This window comes from Lepidothrix coronata, unplaced genomic scaffold (assembly GCF_001604755.1).
Source record: "Lepidothrix coronata isolate B3197 unplaced genomic scaffold, Lepidothrix_coronata-1.0 Scaffold9, whole genome shotgun sequence".
Lineage (NCBI taxonomy): Eukaryota > Metazoa > Chordata > Aves > Passeriformes > Pipridae > Lepidothrix > Lepidothrix coronata.
The window spans coordinates 5,336,683-5,343,998 of record NW_016690189.1 but is presented as its reverse complement, the minus strand read 5'-3'; positions in this window follow the sequence as shown (position 1 = coordinate 5,343,998).

Below are 7,316 nucleotides of genomic sequence, written 5' to 3'. Positions count from 1 at the left end.
AAATGAAATTCATTCATGAAGGGGAAATATAAAACTGTCTCGCTTCTGTAAAGGTTTGTGGAGTAGAAATAATAGAGCTGGCTATTCTCTTATTTTGACAATAATATTTACTATTTTGTAAATGAGATCAAAACACTGTTATTTAAATTCATATCGAAGAAAACATTACTAAGATTTCTAAGTATGACTTTCAGTAAAATGATCAGTCAAATTGATATTGTTCTGAGAATGTATATTCTAAGCAATATGTTTTGAAAATATTTTAGGTGAATAATATTTGTTGCTGTGTAAGGTGAGCGGACAATTTTTTACCAGATAAATATGTAGCTAAAAAAATTATGTTTAATATGTTTCATGATAACACCCTCTCTATATAGGCAACTATATATAACATTTTATCTCCACGGAGTTTTGCAAAATCTAGATTGTTTCTATCCTAATGTCTACATTGTATGTGCCTCTTGTTCTTACCTAAAAGCCTGAATGGGGTTTTAAGTCACAGACTCCACGAACAGATCTACAGCCTTCAGTTTTTGTGTGATTCTGGTGCATGAATTAATTTTGTAGAGAGCTTGGCATTTTATATATACAGTTCTCATAAGAGTTAATTTTTGTTTTTTTCTCAAAATCTTGATGTCAGAAAGTTTCCAGACTTACAAAGTAAACATTGTGCGTTTCATGTCCAAAGAGCTTTCCTAGCATCTAATACACACTTTAGAGTTTTATTTATTTGTTAAGTCTTTATCAAGATTAAATTGCTTTTTCTTACACGATTTTAAATACATGCACAGCAATATTGACTTATGTACATAGACTTCGGTTCTATGCTCAAAATGAGCTGCACTGTAGTTTTAATTTGAGGCTTTAGAAGCTTGAATACATCAATTTCATTTTGAATAGTAGGTGTTCCCTATTTAAACCTAATCTTAGTCAGCTTCCTCAGCTTCTTCCTTTTATTTGATATGAAATTCATTGTTGAGACTGTATATAAAGAGAGGCCTTGGGAGTGCTCATGAGTGTGCTGTTTAAGTTTCGTGGTCTATGACTGAAACTGGCTATGGAATCTAGGGTAAGCTTAATATTGACCTCATAGTTACTGCTTCATCCAAAATTTACATTTTGATTTACAAAAAGTAGCAACTTGATTAGGTGGTTGCTCACTTTGTTGTAGTCTGTTAATGCCATGTCCAAAAGACATGGAGCAGCTTGGGAAAATTTGTAACACAGTCTGTGAAGATAAGAACAAGTTGTGAGTTTTGTGATATCCTTACAGAGAATGCCGAGGTATCTGCTTATAATTTTGTCTAAATAAGACTTCTACTCAAATAAACATAGCATTTGGAAGTTGGTTTTGTGATTAGCTATGTCCATACCATGAGTGTTCTGGTAACATCACTGAGAATTACACAGCAAAAGAAATCTTTTCATGTAAAGGTGCCTTAATTTCAGTTCTTTGTCTTCAGTCTTGATTCAGCTTTGCTTCAGACTCAGACTACTGAGTAAGATTAAAAGAGCTCAAATTTTCTGGTAAACTTTGGAATTTAGATTTTCATGCACAGATATTTCATCCTTTCAACTTTGTTCAAGTGAGATGTAATTGCCTATGCACAAAAAATATTTTGGCTCTTTGTCCTTGATTTTTATATATAAAGTTTACAGAAAAAAACCACAGTTTGCATTTCTTATTTCTAGCTGTCCATCTGTCTCTCTGTCTGTCTGTCTATCTATCTATCTATCTATCTATCTATCTTCTTTTCATCCAAATCCCATTAATTGTGTTCTTGTCTTTATTCAACCATATACCCACATTTTGGACCAAAACTGCTTCTGTACTAAGGTAATGTTTAAATGTATAGAGCATGTGAACCAAAAAAATTCTGGAAAAGTTAAAAAAAATGTAACTATTGTACCCTTTTTCTTGCTGATGAAGTGAAAAAGCTGAAACAGAGCACTGAAATTTTTTTTATACTATTTTCCGTAACATAATGAAAAGTAGATATCAAATGTATTTTAAAGAAAAAATGGACAAATTCAATCTTGTGTTGAGTTTTAAAAAGATAATTATATAGATTTAAGCCTGTCTTTTTCGTAGTCATCTCGTTCCAGTGGGAATAAAAACTGCATTAAAAGGTTTTATGCAAAATACCTCAATTTCTTCCACTTTGCAAATCAAATTTGTGCATTCGAAATCATTACTGGATATAATGTATGCAACACATAACACATCTATTTCTCTCTAAAATAATTTAATATTTCTTACATATTTTGTTCCCTAATGTAGACATGGCAAAACAGTCATTAATAGAATAGACTGTGAAAACTTTTTCTTGAGTTTGGAAATTTTCCACTGGAATAAAATCACTAGGACTGTGACGGTCATGTCTATGCCTTCTCTTCCTCTCTTCTGGAATAAAAGGGAAGTGTTTTGCCTGAAGAGATGAATTCAAATCTAAAGACTCGAAGTAGAGTCATCTATTTTTTCTTGGGTTAAGAGAGTTCAAATTTGAACGTAGTACAGCAGAGCTGCAGATACCATGTGTTGAAGAGGGGAAAGGGGAGAGAGGTAAACACCAAGTGGTTATGTCTTGCTGAATGCTTAAGTTTAAATTACTATATATCAAGCTGGCATCTTTCTGGTGCGTTAAGTGAGGCAAATCTGCTGTAGAAGGGCAAAACCACAAATGCAACTGATGCAGTCCAATCATTTGTCACATCAACAGAGTTCTTAATTGAACCAGCAATGACCTCAAGGGCATAAGGGCAACTTACTCCCTATTTCTTGCTGTTATCATAAAAGAGAGTACAAAAATTCTGTTACAGTGATGAGGGGACCTAAAGAAATAGTTAACTAAGCTATGATTTGTTTTATTTGTTTGATTTTTCCTGTTACTTTTCTTTTAATCTGAAACATTGTATCACTTGTGATAAAATACCTCCACTAAATTCTGTTAAATACGGTGAAGATGGCTGTGCTTACAAAGCCCAAAACAGATACAAGTTATATGTGAATCCTGAGCTGAAGCACAGCTTTTGTGCTGATTTTTGTCACAGGAACAAACAGGTAAGGATTGTAACTTCTTCTCCCAAAGACATTTGTTTGACTGAAGCTTTTTTTCACCCTGTAATTCAAATTTAGAGTAGAGAATAATTAGTCATGAGATTTTTTTTAAACTAGAAAACAGTTATTTTGTGTAGCCAACTCTGAACAAAACTAAATTCAAACAAAATGTCCCAGTGTCTAAGTCGAAATTTTCAGCCCACACTAGTCCTTGCATCATCATGGATATGCTATCATTAGTACCTAGTGTAACTGGGATATGTCTACCGAAGTGGTAATCAAAGATCTGAACTGTTAGATAAACATGTCATTAGTCACATTGACCTGTAATAGATGTAATTACCATGAAGCTAAAATTATGAACAGCTAATGAATATGCTTTTCTTGGCAGATAATGCAACTTATATAAATGGTGTACTGCTTCTATGTGTAAACATAAAGTTACTTGGTGAATTTCTAAAGGAACAAAAACTAATACAATGTGGGTTGAAAATGAATGAAGAAATTGCTAAATAACAATAAAACCAAAGCTATTGATGTGTATAGATATCATTTGTAAATGTCTTGCTGTAATGATGAGCACTGTAATGATGATTGGTTTGGTTCAAATAAGGAATAAACTACGTTGGTACTATTCATTAACCTTTTGATGTGCTGCAATATGGAACTTGCAGTGGAGTTGCATAAATCAGAATAGAACATGCAGGAATCAGCACACCTCCCAATGCTTTCGTCAGTGATGCAGAGCTACGAAAATAACAAGAGGTTATAGCAGAGAAAGGTAAACTTGTTAAAAATTGAAAAATAATTTGCATTCAGGGTCAATTTCTGGAAATGATGGGAAAGACTACTTCTCAGGCTCACTTCTCTCAACACTTATTGTCTTTGTTGCCTAAAAGACCAAGGGAAAAAAAACTCCAGGCCCAATTAGGTAGGAGATAAGATAAGAAAGCAGAAAGCTTTAATGAGCCACCAGGCTCCTGGAATATAATGGTCGTGTGCGCCTGTTTGATCCATGTGCTACAATTTTATAATGATGTCCATCCAATCCCCACTTGTCTAACCCCAATTCTGCCCCGTTCCACCCCTTAGCACACCTCTTTGGGAATTGAGTCTGGGGGAGTTTGGGACCCCTCTTTCATCATCTTCCTCTTCATCAAAGCATGTACAGCCCTTGGAGGCCCTCCAAAGTCTTGGTCTGAAGGTCGTTGTGCCCATGTTTGCATTCCTTGGGGCAGGTGTTAAGGTGCTTTCTGCAAATCTACATTGAAAAGAAGACTAAGCAGCTAACAGACTTAATGGAATTTTGATACTTGAAGGGGGTAACAGTGTTGGGAAGATGTGTAAACTACTGTGCTAAAGGGTGAGGGATATAATACAGCTACTTTAAAATCTACATTCACTACATAACTACTTCTAAAGTCTATAAAAGTTAAAAAATCAAAAAACTCTAAGGCAACACTTTTCTTGAACATAGCTGAACAGTAGCTTTTATGTCTGGTACTAAAGTATAAGTAGCATAAACGTGGAGGAATTGTGATTATTTGTTTTATGATTAAAATGTCATGGTCAAGGTGAAAATAAGAACCATTTTTCAGCTTCTCTGTTCAGTTTATTCTAGATGTTACTTTCTCCCAGTAATTTTCATTTCTTTCAAAGGCAGAATGATCGTTGTGAGAGAAACTCTGGGTGGTATTTACATGACCGCTCTTTATCTAATTAATGAGCGTGTGTTTCATTGGCATTTGAGTGTTTCACTGATTTATCTGACGAAGGTATCTGACCCTTCCCCATCTCCTGAGACAAGAGGAATTTCATTGTGTCTTGAAAAGAGACAAAATTTTTTCTCTTCAGATTCATCTTCATAATCACAAAGGGTTTTACAGCTACACTGTTTTCATCTTTTGGAGTTGTCATATATAGGTCTTCAAAAATACTGGCAGCCTTTTCATATTTCTCTAAGAAACAAAAAGAGCAGCTATGTTCTGAGTTATTCTGTTATGTCATGGTTCTCCTAACAGTGGAGAAGAAAATCATTTAAATGTCCAAAACTCACAATATTCTGTAAAACGTACGAAACCAATTCTTTCTCCCCCACTGCTTTTCACTCTTTTTCCCTTTCCCTCTCTCTCATTAAAATCCAGCAATGTCATTCATGGCCTATTTAACTGGAGGTTATAGGCCATGTTTTAGCCATAGGTGAAATACGATCCAAAACAAATCTTTCAGTCCAGGTTTACAACCTTTCATGACTATCAGTCATGATGAATGGGGCTAGATTAGTTTGTTTGGAAATGAAGTCATGATTGTACAGTTTATACTATTTTTAATTGTTGAGAAAATCTTTGTTATGATAACAGGGTTATGGCATTTCACATTCTCTGTAATAAGTCAGAATTGTTATATAGTCCTTGAAAGATAATAGCGAACAGCATTACCTTTGATTTTGTTAGCTTTTTGAAATTTCATTTGCTAGCAACAATTTTTCATGATTACAGTTTTCGTAATCTGTAAACAAATACAGAAACAAGCAGGTGGCAAAATGCAGAATATTGAAAAGGCTAAAGTAATACATGCAGATTGCAGATACCATAGTATTCCTTCAATTTTAAAATTTAATTTCAATTCTCATAACTAAGGCTACACTCCTGTGAATGTTCTATCTGTGCCTAACAACATGCATCAAGATACCTTATCAGAGAAAAATATTACTATTTTTGTTTCTTAGTGCTCTTTTTCTTTGCATTTTTTCCCATGCACATGGCATTTTGAGAAGCAACAGTAGATGATAAATTCATTCCCTGGTTATATAACCATTCAAAAGAGCCAGAGAGCACTTAAGGAATTCCTTTCAGGCCTTTTGCATATACTCATATACCAGTAATAATCTCAATTTGCCAGGGTTGCAATACAGAAAACTGTGTGTCTCCATTACTGTAAAGAATAATTATGACTTCTGTGAACTGTTAGAATATGATTGAGTGTAGTCCAATATCAAAGGCAAAATGGAATGTAACTTTTTTATAGTCTTTATACTAATTCTGCTGAAGCCCAAACTGTCCTTTTTTGGAATATCAAATAAGTAACTGCCATTTCTTATCTGTTTTTTTTTTCTTTTTCTTTTTTTTCCCTTCCATTAAATTTCAAAGTTTTTTTCTGTTCTGTCACAAGATCTGGTGATATATTCAGAATTCTAGAACTTTGAGCCTCTGTGTATATCATTGATGGAACTACTAAGTTGATATCAGTCACAATTTTCCATGCTTAGACCTTCCTCTCTGGTACTTGCCAGCACAGTCTTTGTCAGCAGGGACCCAGGGAATTCAGAACAGAATTGAGTTCCTCACTTACCATTCTACGGGTGAGATTTTACTTATCAGTGTAGTAAGAGGTCTGCTTTAGCAAATGGCAGTAAGGTTGCGCTGAAGACATAATTAATGTCTGTGCTAAAATCCCTAGGGTATGAGTATCACTGTCTGGATACTAGATGTTAGCTTCTTCATGATATTTATTGGTCTTTTGTCTTTCATTTGCTTTTGGTAACTAGGACTTCTATTCTGCAGCTGTAAGATATTTTGGAGATTTGTTGATTTACCTCGATCTTGTGCAACAGGAATTTATTGCGAGCCTTTTTATGGCTTTTGCTTGTTCAAGTGGAACACAGATAATGCAATCTTTTAAAGCACCATGGTTTCAATTCCTAAACTTTGACATAAGTCACTAGAACTGGGAGGTTTTGGGTGGGAGGGGGTTGGTCTTTTTTAGGGATTTGTTCAGCCTTCATTAATACAAGCATAGTGTCATCCAAAATATAATTTTGATGATGGAGTTGGTGTATAGTAAAGGTTTAATGGAAATGAGGAGTTATAAAAGGAGTGTTTGAGTGTGGAAGCTTGATAACCCATTGTCTGTCATGTGCCTGATTTGGTTGCCAGGACAAGTTTTCTTTTTACTACTGAGTGTTTTAATGATGGAAGAAAAAGTGGATAACAGTGATTACAAAGATAGCTGAGAAATCAAGAAATGTATTTCTCAGGTTTTTACTTCTCTTGATCTGTAGTTAATCAATGCTGGCATGTGATCACACAAACTGCAACAGGATTTAAATCAAGTTTGCAGAACCAGACATCATCCTGAAAGATTGAATTAAAATCCTCAGGGGAAAAAAAAACAACAACTGAATCGAAAAGAAAAGAAAAGAAAAGAAAAGAAAAGAAAAGAAAAGAAAAGAAAAGAAAAGAAAAGAAAAGAAAAGAAA